At 45.5% G+C, this 14540-nt stretch overlaps 1 pseudogene; it reads left to right on the top strand.

The window, feature by feature from the left end:
* Positions 1–7068, top strand: part of LOC111977981 (aquaporin-8-like) — a 22477-nt pseudogene extending 15409 nt beyond the window's left edge.
* Positions 7069–14540: the final 7472 nt, after the last annotated feature.

Raw genomic sequence — 14540 nt, 5'->3', positions numbered from 1 at the left:
TTAGTTGTTTCACATTGTTTGTTGTGGGTGGTTGTCTTCCGTGTCTGTGGTATGTCGCACCACATGGACTGTGTTTGTTGTCGTTCGTGTATGTGCTGTTCCTGTTCGTGCGTTCTTCGTATATTGTAAGTTCGTTGTGTCAGTGCTGTTGACTTCGTTTATTATTTTGAATTTCTCAAGTGTCTTTCGTGTTTCGTCTTTATTAAATAACATTATGTATTCATCACCGCTGCGGCCTTGGTCCAATCTCTCACCTAAAGACGCACGTTACAGAACCACCCACTCTGAAAAAGGACCAAGCAGCGTGTGAAACAGCACAGGACCCACTTACACAGGATTTAGTGCAATGGGAGCAGGATCTGGGCTACACTACGTGGGAGGAGATCGACAGGTGGGCGATCGACCCAGGGCGAATGCCGGAGCCCGCCTGGGATTCTCTGGCGCAGTGCGAGGAGATACCGGCGAATGGAGGCAGCACGACGACGCGGTAGGAAGCCTGTGAGTCAGCCCCCAAAATTATTGGGGGCGGCTAAAGGGGAGGTTGATGTGCGAGCGATCAGAGCTGATTGAGTACTGCGCCTCACTCGGCCTATGTACTTCCGTGGAGAGCGGCTTTTAGTGGCTGTTCTGGCAGATGTCCACCGTGTTACGCAGTAGAGCGCATGGTCGTCTCCTGTACGTGTGCATAGCCCGGTGGCGGTTTAGTTCATACTTCAGACTGCTCTCCCTTCGCTCTGTATCTGGCGGTCTCTCCCGGCGCTAGATTGAGTACTCTCGAGCCCTATGGTTGCTAGAAGGCCCCGGCTCACGCGTTTCGGTCTCACAGTGGCGTCTCCTTCGGGCCCGGTCTTAACCATGGCACCAGTAAAACTTGTTTTTCAACCACTCCACAAATTTCTTGTTAACAAACTATAGTTTTGGCAAGTCAGTTAGGACATCTGCTTTGTGCATGACACAAGTCATTTTTCCAACCATTGTTTACAGACAGATAATTTCACTTATAATTCACTGTACCACAATTCCAGTGGGTCAGAAGTTTACATACACTAAGTTGACAGTGCCTTGAAACAGCTTGGAAAATTCCAGAAAATMATGTGATGGCTTTAGAAGCTTCTTTGTGGGTAGTTGTTTCCTGTTTTGTGTTGTGTCACCTTGCAGGACTGTTTCGATTTTCGTTGTTTCACTTTTGTTATTTTGTATTCTGTGTTCAGTTATAATACATTTTAACATGGACACGTACCACGCTGCATTTTGGTCCGATCCTTCCTATTCCTCGTCCGAAGAAGACGACGATTGTTACAGGAAGTTAAAGCTTGGTCGCAAAGGGGTCTTCCAAATGGACAATGACCCCAAGCATACTTCCAAAGTTGTGGTAAAATGGCTTAAGGACAACAAAGTCAAGGTATTGGAGTGGCCATCACAAAGCCCTGACCTCAATCGTATAGAACATATTGTGGACAGAACTGAAAAAGCTAGTGCGAGCAAGGAGACCTACAAACCTGACTCAGTTACACCAGCTCTGTCAGGAGGAATGGGCCAAAATTCACCCAACTTATTGTGGGAAGCTTGTGGAAGCCTACCCGAAACGTTTGACCCAAGTTAAACAATTTAAAGGCAATGCCACCAAATACTAATTGAGTGCATGTAAACTTCTGACCCACTGGGAATGTGATGAAAGAAATAAATGCTGAAATAAATCATTCTCTCCTATTATTCTGACATTTCACATTCTTAACATAAAGTGGTGATCCTAAATGACCTAAAACAGGGAATTTTTACCAGGATTAAATGTCAGGAATTGTGAAAAACTGAGTTTAAATGTATTTGGCTAAGGTGTATGTAAACCTCCGACTTCAACTGTTGAACCAGAATGTATACACAAACACTGAAATACCATAACTAACCCTCCGCTGTCTGTATGGTACATCCTGTAGATTTACAGGGACACAGCTTAGATAATCAGCCAGAACAGAGAGAAATCTCAGTTTCTAATGCTTTATGGCTCTCTGGTCGTTGGAGGGCCATATCTGTGATGTACYGGACAGAGCCGCTGGTACCTTTTGAACAGGTCAGTCAGCCCCAGTGGAGCAGAGCTGAAACTAGAGGAATAAAGACTCCCAGACTCCCAGATGTCAGAGGTCAAAGAGCGGGAGCAGAGGGGAGTGCTGGATTTGTCATGCTTTACCCGGTTTCTCAGCCATTGTCGTTGTGTGTGACCCACACACACACACACACACACACACACACACACACACACACACACACACACACACACACACACACACACACCACACACACACACACCACACACACACACCACACACACACACACAACAAATCAGGGGGTTGCTCTGGTCTGTTGAGTAGTGTATGGTCATGTCATCACGAGCAGCCAGACTCATGGCCTAACTGCCTACGGCCAGATCCATAAAATACCGGGGGCCAGTGATGGCAGAAGGGACGAGATGAAATCATCCAGAAGTGCAAGGGACTACCGTACAGTATTCTATTACACAACCACATCCATGTATTATTAGATGATGTGATTGTCTCACCTAGCTATCTGAAGATGAATGAACTAACTGTGATAAGTGGTTGTCTCACCTAGCTATCTGGAGATGAATGAACTAACTGTGATAAGTGGTTGTCTCAACTAGCTATCTGAAGATGAATGAACTAACTGTGATAAGTGGTTGTCTCACCTAGCTATCTGAAGATGAATGAACTAACTGTGACATGTGGTTGTCTCACCTAGCTATCTGAAGATGAATGCACTAAGTGACTCCTCTGCGTACAACGTAAAACACCAAATAATGCATGCAGAGCAGAATTAGGCCGATACCCGCTAATTGTCAAAATCCAGAAAAGAGCCGTTAAATGAGTGACTAAACCAAGGCTGGTTTAAAATGTAGTTTGTGGTGATTAAAATACTCTCGCTCATGAATATTCAAATGACAAAACCTTTTCTTTTTTTTTTTACATATCATATTGTTCACCATGGCTGGTACCACAATTGTCTCATTACTGTATCTTTTTTGGATCATACCTCTCTCTTCCAACTTCATATCCAATTCAACCTGTAGATTCCTCGTTTTCCTTTCATGTTCTTCCTTCAGATATGTCATTTTATGCTCATGAAATTCTCTGGCTAACTTTTCATGTATGGTCATATTTTTTGTTCTCTGCTGAAAGGTGGGTGCAGCATCTTCTCTCAGGGATGCTATAGCAGATGGAGGGTACACACTCACTGTACACTGGCTCTTCCAACCTGTTCACATTGCTTTCCTCTGGAGAAAGAACACTGTTAGAAGCACAAATTAACTCATATGGTCCTTAGAATGAACAAAGAATAAAGATTGACACATACAGTGGAATATATTTACCAAAGGAAGTAACCAATTTACTTTCTTTGGTATATGTACCATTTGTGCTCAGTTCTTCATCTGAACTGTCCAAATGGTCATCGTCTGGTATACCATCCAGAGGTTGCTGGTGCTCTATTATTCCAGACAGCAAGTCACTCAATTCATCAGTATTGTCTTTTTTTGGTGGTCCACCACCAGTAGTAAATCACTCTCTTCTGATTTCTGCATTCTCTCTTTTTAAAGCCAGTTTAATGTCATTCCACAGAGTATTTAAAGGCAGATATCATTCAATATAAGTGATGTCACAAAAATATGAATATGAGAAATGTGAAATACTGATAATAATGAAGATATCTCACCTGAAGTTGTTGTACTCTTCTGATGGTTACATTTTCATTTGCATTGAATTCACTGCAAATTGCAGCCCAACCACTCTTTTTCCTCTGCTCAGTAGCAGCAGTATGGTTTTTACCTTCAGTAACTGGATGGATTGACAAAATTAGTTTTAGTATCGTTTTTTCATACTCACTAAAGTTTTTTTAACTAATTATTTTTGCCTCTGCCATTGTGTTGTCTCAAGATTCACACCAGTAACTGTGTTTTCTATTCCATTCCGGGTTTTTATGAGCACCATTAGACCAACAGTATGTGCTCATACTTAACCTAATCATGCTTAACCTAGGTATTCTCATTTAGGCTTACTTACCTTATTACTCCATGACTCCATAGTCTCCAACTAACTAAGCCAAATTTAAGCCACGTTCATGAAAGATACTTAAATGTCCTAGTTTAACTAGTACACATTAAGGCCTACTCTTGGCTTAATCTAAGCCCTGTCTCTGAAACTGGCCCTAGCTAGACTATTACAATAACCACATGCTCAGAAATCACCAATAGTCTGTTTCATTACCATTGTCAAGTTTGTATCATGTGCCTGATAATGTCCCCTTTACCAAACAGCATCTCTGTGTAGACTGTTATCCTAGATATTAGTGTGTGCAGCAGTTAACCAGTCTGTGTGCTGGTGCAGAAGGGATGTGTCTGGGACCTGTCTGAAGCCAGCCAGGGCTCTGGGGCCAGCAGTGATGGCCAACTACTGGACCTACCATTGGGTTTGCTGGGCTGGTCCTATTGCAGGAGGTCTACTGAAGTGTTTTTTTTCTTTATTCAAATTCCATTTTGAAGGTAACAAGTTCAAATGTATTACAAACATCTATAGATCCCTCTACAGTGTAGTTGATATACTGTATACTGAAGACCGAATTTAGGAAAGTTGACTGTGTAAAGGTAAATGAGGAGACGTAAAAGGTTTAATACAGAGCTTTCTGGATACAGGTGGTCATGTAAAAATGCAGCGGCCAATAGCACCAAAGGCTAAAAGGCCAAGGCCAAGGCCAATAGCCTGGTGGCTAAAGAGCATTGCTAAAAGGCAAATGTCCAAAAAGGGCAATTATGCTGTGCCCTAGACACCATATGCGCATTGATTGCCCCCCATCTATCTTCAGAACTCGTGCTGTTAGGTGACCTAAACTGGGACACGCTTAACACCCCGAACATCCTACAATCTAAGCTTGATGCTCTCAATCTCACACAAATGATCAATGAACCCACCAGGTACAACCCCAAATCCGTTAACACGGGCACCCTCATAGATATCATCCTAACCAACCTGCCCTCCAAATACACCTCTGCTGTCTTCAACCAGGATCTCAGCGATCACTGCCTCATTGCCTGCGTCCGTAATGGGTCTGTGGTCATCGACCACCCCTCATCACTGTAAAACGCTCCCTAAAACACTTCAGCGAGCAGGCCTTTCTAATCGACCTGGCCCGGGTATCCTGGAATGATAATAACCTCATTTTGTCAGTAGAGGATGCCTGGTTATTCTTTAATATTGCTTTCCTCACCATCTTAAATAAGCATGCCCCATTCAAAAAATATTGAACCAGAAACAGATATAGCCCTTGGTTCACTCCAGACCTGACTGCCCTTGACCAGCACAAAAACATCCTGTGGTGTTCTGCATTAGCATTGAATAGCCCCCGCAATATGAAACTTTTCAGGGAAGTTAGGAACCAATATACACAGGCAGTTAGGAAAGCAAAGGCTAGCTTATACAAACAGAAATTTGCATCCTGCAGCACTAACTCCAAAAAGTTCTGGGACARTGTAAAGTCTATGGAGAATAAGAGCACCTCCTCCCAGCTGCCCACTGCACTGAGGCTAGGAAACATTGTCACCACCGATAAATCCGCGATAATTGAGAATTTCAATATGCATTTTTCTACGGCTGGCCATGCTTTCCACCTGGCTACCCCTACCCAGGTCAACAGCCCTGTACCCCTCACTGCATCTTGCCCAAGCCTCCCCGATTTCTCCTTCGCCCAAATTCAGATAGCTGATGTTCTGAAAGAGCTGCAAAATCTGGACCCCTACAAATCAGCAGGGCTAGACAATCTGGACTCTCTCTTCCTAGAATTATCTGCCAAAATTATTACTAGCTTGTTCAACCTCTCTTTCGTATCGTCTGAGATCCCTAAAGATTGGAAAGCTGCCGTGGTCATCCCCCTCTTCAAAGGGGGAGACGCTCTAGCCCCAAACTGCTACAGAACTATATCTATCCTACCCTGCCTTTGTAAGGTCTTCGAAAGCCAAGTTAACAAACAGATCACCGACCATTTCGAATCCCACTGTCACGTTCTGACCTTAGTTCCTTTTTTATGTCTTTATTTTATTTTTTATTTATTTTATTTTATTTAACCTTTATTTAACCAGGTAGGCAAATTGAGAACACGTTCTCATTTACAATTGCGACCTGGCCAAGATAAAGCAAAGCAGTTCGGCACATACAACAACACATAGTTACACATGGAGTAAAACAAACATATAGTCAATAATACAGTGAAAAAAATAAGTCTATATACAATGTGAGCAAGTGAGGTGAGATAAGGGAGGTGAAGGCAATACCAAATCTTGTATAAAATAAATAAAAATATAAAAAGGCACTATGGGTGGCGAAGTAAACTACAACACAGCAAGTAAAATAAAAATAAAAACACTGGAATGTGTTGTTTGCAGTGGAAGAAAGCGGCAAGTAGAACAGAAATAATGCGGAGTGCAAGGAGCAAAATAATAAATAAATACAGTAGGTGTGAAAGAGGTAGGTTGTTTGGGTAGAGTATAGGGTATGGTTCATGCAAGGTGCAGTAAATTATGAGCTGCTCTGACACAGCTGGTGTTAAAAGCTAGTGAGGAGATACGTTGTTTCCAGTGTCAGAGATATGGTTTGTGTAGTTCGTTCAGGTCATTGGACAGGCAGAGAACTGGAAGGAGAGCGTGGTCAAAGCAGGAAAGATTTGGTCTTTGGGGTGACTTAGAGAGGATATACGCTGCTGGAGGGGTGCTACAGGTAGGTGCTGCTATGCGTGACCAGCGACGGAGGCTGATAGGGGGACTTTACTTCAGCAGGTCTTGTAGATGACCTGGAACCAGTTGGTTTCGGGCGACGGGTATGGGCGAGGGCAAGCCAACGAGGAGTGTACAGGGTCGCAGTTGGTAGTATATGGGGCTGTTGGTGTTGCAGATCGCCCTGCCTCCCCGGGGAGTCGGCTCCCTCAATTCAGTCTCTGTCTTAGCGCGCAGCATGGCACATGCTCTCCGCGCTTATATCCGGTGGTCTCTCGCATGCAGTCGCGCCCGCTGACATATCGACGCCCAAGTCCGTCCGCCCCTGGCCGTCCTCCCGCGTGACTGCCGCGCCTGCTCCCTCCTCCTCTCTCTCTCCCGGTTCACGCTGCTCCGGACGTCGATGCTATGCACTCGATGTGCATTCTCGTGATGACTGTGCTCGTCGCTCTACGCCTCTAGTGCGATCATTCCGCGGCTCTCTCGCTCATGTGCTCTCTCGCCTGTCTATTACTGCGCCCAGCTTGCATGCTCGTTGGCCATATCCCTGCGTGCGCTCCTCTCCCAGCTTGTGTCGCCACCTGACGCGCCCACATCTCCGTACTGTGGCTCTTTGGTGACAAAACGGATGGACATCTGTGATAGACTGCATCCAATATTTTGAGTAGGTTTTGAGGCTATTTTGTAAATGACATCACCGAAGTCGAGGATTGGTAGGATGGTCAGTTTTACAAGGTATGTTTGGCAGCATGAGTAAAGGATGCTTTGTTGCGGAATAGGAAGCCAATTCTAGATTTAACTTTGGATTGGAGATGGCGTGAGTTGGGTGGGCATTCTATGTTGTTTTTCTATGTGTTTTTCTTTTTTTTTCTGTTAGATTTCTATGTGTTTGGCCTAGTATGGTTCTCAATCAGACGCAGGTGTCAGTCGTTGTCTCTTATTGGGAGCCATATTTAGGTAGCCTGTTTTTCATTGTGTTTTGTGGGTTATTATTTTCTGTTCTGTGTTTTGTTCATGTACAGGACTGTTCGTTTTGTCGTTTTATTGTTTTTGGTTCAGTGTTCAGTATTCTTATTAAAACAATATGGACACTTACCACGCTGCGCATTGGTCCCTCCTCTTCTCCACCCACGACAAGCGTGACACCCCGTACCTTATCTGCTATTGCAATTCTTTTCCGAGCTGGTCATGGGTGCACCTCAGGCACGCTCAAGATCCTAAACGACATCATAACCGCCATTGATAAAAGACAATACTGTGCAACTGTATTCATCGACCTGGCCAAGGCTTTCGACTCTGTCAATCACCACATTCTTATCGGGCAGACTCAACAGCCTTGGTTTCTCAAATGACTGCCTCGCATGGTTCACCAACTACTTCTCTGATGGAGTTCAGTGTGTCAAATCGGGGCCTGTTGTCCGGACCTCTGACAGTCTCTATGGGGGTGCCACAAGTTCAACCCTCGGGCCGACTCTTTTCTCTGTATACATCAATGATGTCGTTCTTGCTGCTGGTGATTCTCTGATCCACCTCTACGCAGAAGACACCATTCTGTATACTTGGCCCTTCTTTGGACACTGTGTTAAAACTTCTTATGGCTGCAGCCCGACGCCGGTACACCTATTGACAACATCCAGCTCAAGTGCAGGCGCGAAATTCAAAATCTATTTTTTTTAAATATTTAACTTTCACACATTAACAAGTCCAATACAGCATTTGAAAGATAAACATCTTGTGAATCCAGCCAACATGTCCGATTTTTTAAATGTTTTACAGAGAAAACACCACATATATTTGTTAGCTCACCACCAAATAAAAAAGAGGACAGACATTTTTCACAGCACAAGTAGGATGCAAGTAGCATGCACAAGCCAACCTAACTAACTAGAACCAACCTAAATAACCTAGAAAAAACTACCTCAGATGACAGTCCTATAACATGTTACACAATAAATCTATGTTTTGTTCAAAATGTGCATATTTTAGCTATAAATCAGTTTTACATTACTGCTACCATCATAGCTACAGTCAGAAATCGCACGGGAGTAGCCAGAGAAATACAGACACCAACGTCAACTACTAATTACACATCATAAAACATTTCAGAAAAATATATGGTGGATAGCTAATGAAAGACAAAGATCTTGTGAATACAGCCAATATTTCCGATTTTTGAAGTGTTTTACAGCGAAAACAAATATATCGTTATATTAGCTTACTACAATAGCTAGCACACAGCAGCATTGATTCAGTCAAACCGGTAGCGATAGCACAGTTCGACAGATATATGAAAAAGCATCCCAAATTGGGTCCTTATCTTTGTTGATCTTCCATCAGAATGTTCTCCAAGGGGTCCTTTGTTCAGAACCGTCTTTATTTGGATCCAGAACGAACGATTTCCCTCTTGAATTAGCAAGCACACTGGCCGTGCGGCGTAACCTCTCCTTCGTGACAAAATTCTTGCGTCGCATCACGTCTAAAGTCCGAATAAATTTCATAAAAAACATACTTTAGGATGATATTTGACATGTATCAAATAAAATCGAAGCCAGAGATCATATTCACCTTTAACGAGGGTTATCCAGAGCCGAGTCCAGGTCCAAATTCGCGCCCAGGAAAAAAAAATAAAGTGCGCACATCTCACTCCAAGAGTTGTGTTCAATCCCAGGACGAGATAATCAAGTCATTTCTGCTCTCACTTCCGCATGACACCCAGGGGAAGGCGTATGACGTGTTTCTACAGTCCTAAGTGACATGCCCTTTTTAGACAAGCTCTTGAAGAGAGACATCGATTTTGGAAATCTCACTTCCGGATAGGAAATGGGCTGTAAAAAGAGTTCTGTTCCACTTAGAGAAATAATTCAAACGGTTAGAAACTAGAGACTGTTTTCTATCCAATAGTAAATAATATATGCATATTGTACGAGCAAGAATTGAGTAAGAGGCCGTTTGAAAATCCACCTTTTTCCAGTGTTTTCAATCCCCCCTGCAGCCATAACAGTTAACTAACCTCCAGACGAGCTTCAATGCCATACAACTCTCCTTCCGTGGCCTCCAACTGCTCTTAAATGCAAGCAAAACTAAATGCATGCTCTTTCAACCGATCGCTGCACCACCTACCCACCCGTCCAGCATCACTACTCTGGACGGTTCTGACTTAGAATATGTGAACAACTACAAATACCTATGTGTCTTGTTAGACTGTAAACTCTCCTTCCAGACTCACATTAGCATCTCCAATACAAAATTAAATCTAGAATCGCTTCATTTTTCGCAACAAAGCATACTTCACTCATGTTGCCAAACATACCCTTGTAAAACTGACTATCCTACCGATCCTTGACTTTGGCGACGTAATTTACAAAATAGCCTCCAACACTCTACTCAGCAAATTGGATGCAGTCTATCACAGTGCCATCCGTTTTGTCACCAAAGCCCCATATACTACCCACCACTGCGACCTGTATGCTCTCGTTGGCTGGCCCTCGCTTCATATCCATTGCCAAACCCACTGGCTACAGGTCATCTATAACTCATTGATAGGTAAAGGCCCGCCTTATCTCAGCTCACTGGTCACCATAGCAGCACCCACCCGCAGCACGCGCTCCAGCAGGTATATTTCACTGGTCACCCCCAAAGTCAACTCCCCCTTTGGCCGCCTTTCCTTCCAGTTCTTTGCTGCCAATGACTGGAACGAACTGCAAAAGTCACTGAAGCTGGAGACTCATATCTCCCTCACTAGCTTTAAGCACCAGCTGTCAGAGCAGCTCACAGATCACTGCACCTGTACATAGCCAATCTGTAAATAGCCCATCCAACTACCTCATCACCATATTGTTATTTATTTTGCTCCTTTGCACGCCAGTACCGCTGCTTGCACACTCATCTTCTGCACATCTATCACCCCAGTGTTTAATTTGCTATACTGTAATAATTACACCACTGTGGCCTATTTATTACCTCACCCCTCTTATCCTACCTCATTTGCACACACTGTATATAGACTTTCTCTATTGTATTATTGACTGTATGTTTGTTTGTTCCATGTGTAACTCTGTGTTGTTGTTTGTGTCGCACTGCTTTGCTTTATCTTGGCCAGGTCGCAGTTGTCAATGAGAACTTGTTCTCAACTAGCCTACCTGGTTAAATAAAGGTTAAATAAATAAAAAATATATATTTTTAAATGCTTCTGGGCCTCAAGACTATATAGTCATTCTGATTTATGTAAACATTGTTACAGACGTTGGTAGATATGAAACTGATAGAACTTGCAGATCAACAACAGTTTAACTTCTGCTACTTTGTCATGTTATGTGAAAAAGATAGGCGTTATGGATTTTAGCAAGTTCAAGGTTGTATTGTTAGTTCCTGAGGCCTAGAATTATGTCCTGGTCGTCACTAGTTACCACAGCCACAAAGTCATAATTATGGCTAAACCCCGCCTATTTCTACAGTTTCTTAAAATCAGATTTTAACCCTAACTTTAACCCTAACCACAGAGCACATTTTTGTTTTCTTGAATTTTTACTATATAGCCAATTTTGGCTTTGTGGTAACTAGTGACCACATCTGAGTGAAAGAGATTTATAGAAAACCACTTTTATACATTAGACCGTTTGAAGTTAAGTTTAATCAATTAGACAGTCAGGCAGGCAGGCTAATTATATTAGGCAGGCAAGTTATATTAGGCAGGCTAACCATATTAGGCAGGCAGGCTAATTACACTGAACAAAAATGAAAACGCAACATGTAAAGTGTTGGTTCCTTGTTTCATGAGCTGATAAAAAAGATCCCAGAAATGTTCCATGCCGCATGAAGCTTATTTCTCTCACATTCTGTTCACAAATTTGTTTATATCTCTGTTTGTGAGCTTTTCTCCTTTGCCAAGATATCCATCAACCTGACAGGTGTGGCATATCAAGAAGCTGATTGAACAACACGATCAGTACACAGGTGCACCTTCTGCTGGGGACTGAAGCATGCATGAGAGCAACAGCTGTTCACGCTCTCCGTAGTTGATGTGAGCAAGACCTTAAAACAGGTCAACATTCACAAGGCTGCGGGGCCAGACGGATTGACGTGTACCAAGAACATGCGCGGACCCACTGGCAAGTGTCTTCATTGACATTTACAAACTTTCCCTGACCGGGTCTGTAATACCTACATGTTTCAAGCAGACCACCATAATCCCTGTGCCCAAGAAAGCGAAGGTAACCTGCCTAAATGTCCACTGCCCCGTAGTACTCACATCGGTAGCCATGAAGTGCTTTAAAAGGCTGGTCATGGCTCACATCAACACCATCATCCCGGAAACCCTAGGCCCACTCCAATTCGCATTACCGCCCTAACAGATCCACAGATGACACAATCTCAATCGCACTCCTCTGCCCTTTCCCACATTGACAAAAGGAACACCTACAGTATGTGAGAATGCTGTTCATTGACTACAASGGGTGCGGCTGAAATAGACAAATCCACATATTTGAAGGGGAGTCCACATACTTTTGTATATATAGTGTAGTTCCTACATGATAGAACGCTTGCTTTGTTATCTAACTGATCTTGTGTCCTTTCTGTCATCCTATGAACCCATTCTCGCCACTATATTATTTTGTACTTTTAAAGTGTTTTACATGGTGCCAAAGTCCAGGGACAGCATTACCACCACAATTCAAGAATTACCCACGTGAGCCAATGTCACGATCGTCATCAGGGTGGAAATGACCGGACCAAGGTGCAGCGTCGTAAGCATACATTTCTTTTTATTTTCAATGTCGCCAACAAAAACAAGAAACAACAAAAACGAACGTGAAGCTGACTAGGGCTATACAGGCCACTAACACAGACAACTACCCACAACTAAGGTGGAAAAACAGGCTGCCTAAGTATGATTCCCAATCAGAGACACGATAGACAGCTGTCCCTGAGTGAGAGCCATACCCGGCCAAAACATAGAAACAGAAAACATAGAAATAAAAGAAACTAGACTGCCCACCCTAGTCACACCCTGGCTTAACCAAAATAGAGAATAAAAGCCTCTCTATGGCCAGGGCGTGACAGTAACCCCCCCCCCCCACCCCCCCAAGGTGCGGACTCCGGCCGCAAAACCAGACTCTATAGGGGAGGGTCCGGGTGGGCAACTACTTCGGTTGGCGGCTCCGGTGCGGGACGCAGACCCCGCTCCACCTCTGGCTCCCCCCACTTTGGTGGCGCCTCTGGACTGGGGACCCTCGCTGCAGGCCCGGACTGGGGACCCTCGCTGCAAGCCCCGGACTGGGGACCCTCGCTGCAGGCCCCGGACTGGGGACCCTCGCTGCAGGCCCCGGACTGGAGGCCGTCGTTGGAGGCTCCGGACTGGAGGCCGTCGCTGGGGGCTCCGGACTGGAGTCCGTCGTTGGAGGCTCCAGACTGGAGGGACTGGGGACCGTCGATGGATGCTCCGGACCTGGGCCTGTCGCTGGAGGCTCCGGACTGGGGACCGTCGCTGGAGGCCCCCGGACTGGAGGCCGTCGCTGGGGGCTCCGGACTGGAGACCGTCGTGGGAGGCTTCGTGCCTTGACTCCTCACTGGAGGCTTCGTGCCATGGATCATCACTGGAGGCTTCGGGCCATGGATCATCACTGGAGGCTTCGTGCCATGGATCATCACTGGAGTGAGGAGATGTATAGGCAGCCTGGTGCGTGGAGCTGCCATAGGGCTTACCAGGCTGGGGAGACATACAGGAGGCCTGGTTCTGGGAGCAGGCACAGGACTCACCAGGCTGTGGAGATATACAGGAGGCCTGGTTCTGCGAGCAGGCACAGGACTCACCAGGCTTGGGAGACATACTGGAGGCTTGGTTCTTGGAGTAGGCACCGGATCAACTGGGCCGTGGAGGCGCACTGGAGGTCTCGAGCGTAGAGCCTGCACAACCCGTCCTGGCTGGATGGTTACCTTCGCCRGGCAAAGGCGGGGTGCTGGCACAGGATGCACTCGGCTGTGCAGACGCACTGGAAACACAGTGCGCAGAGCCGGCGCAGGATATCCTGGGCCGTAGAGACGCACTGGCGGCCAGATGCGCTGAGCCGGGACCATCCATCCTGGCTGGATGCCCACTTTAGCCTGGCCGATGCGGGGGGCTGGAATGTAGTGCACCGGGCTGTAAACGCGCACTGGAGACACGTGCGCTCCACCGCATAACACGGTGCCTGACCAGTACCACGCTCCTTACGGTAAGCACGAGGAGTTGGCTCAGGTCTGAATCCTGACTCCGCCACACTCCCCGTGTGCCCCCCCAAAAAAACATTTTGGGGGTGGCCTCCCGGTCTTTCGTGCCAGCCGTGACCCTATGTAATCCTGGGCCCTTTTTCTCGCTGCCTCCGCTTTTCTCGCTGCTTCCACCTGCTCCCAGTGCAGGAGATCCTTTCCCGCCAGGATCTCCTCCCACATCCAGGATCCTTTCCCATTTAGGATGTCCTCCCATGTCCATTCCTCCTTACCACGCTGCTTGGTCCGTTTGTGGTGGGTAGTTCTGTCACGATCGTCGTCAGGGTGGAAATGACTGGACCAAGGGGCAGCGTGGTTAGCGTACATTTATTTTGATTTTGAATGTCGCCAACAAAAACAAGAAACAACAAAACGAACGTGAAGCTGACTAGGACTATACAGGCCACTAACACAGACAACTACCCACAACTAAGGTGGAAAAACAGGCTGCCTAAGTATGATTCCCAATCAGAGACAACGATAGACAGCTGTCCCTGAGTGAGAACCATACCCTGCCAAAACATA

This window comes from Salvelinus sp. IW2-2015, linkage group LG18 (assembly GCF_002910315.2).
Source record: "Salvelinus sp. IW2-2015 linkage group LG18, ASM291031v2, whole genome shotgun sequence".
Taxonomy (NCBI): Eukaryota; Metazoa; Chordata; class Actinopteri; order Salmoniformes; family Salmonidae; genus Salvelinus; species Salvelinus sp. IW2-2015.
Note: the sequence above shows the minus strand (reverse complement) of the source record. Positions and strands in the feature narration are given on the sequence as shown.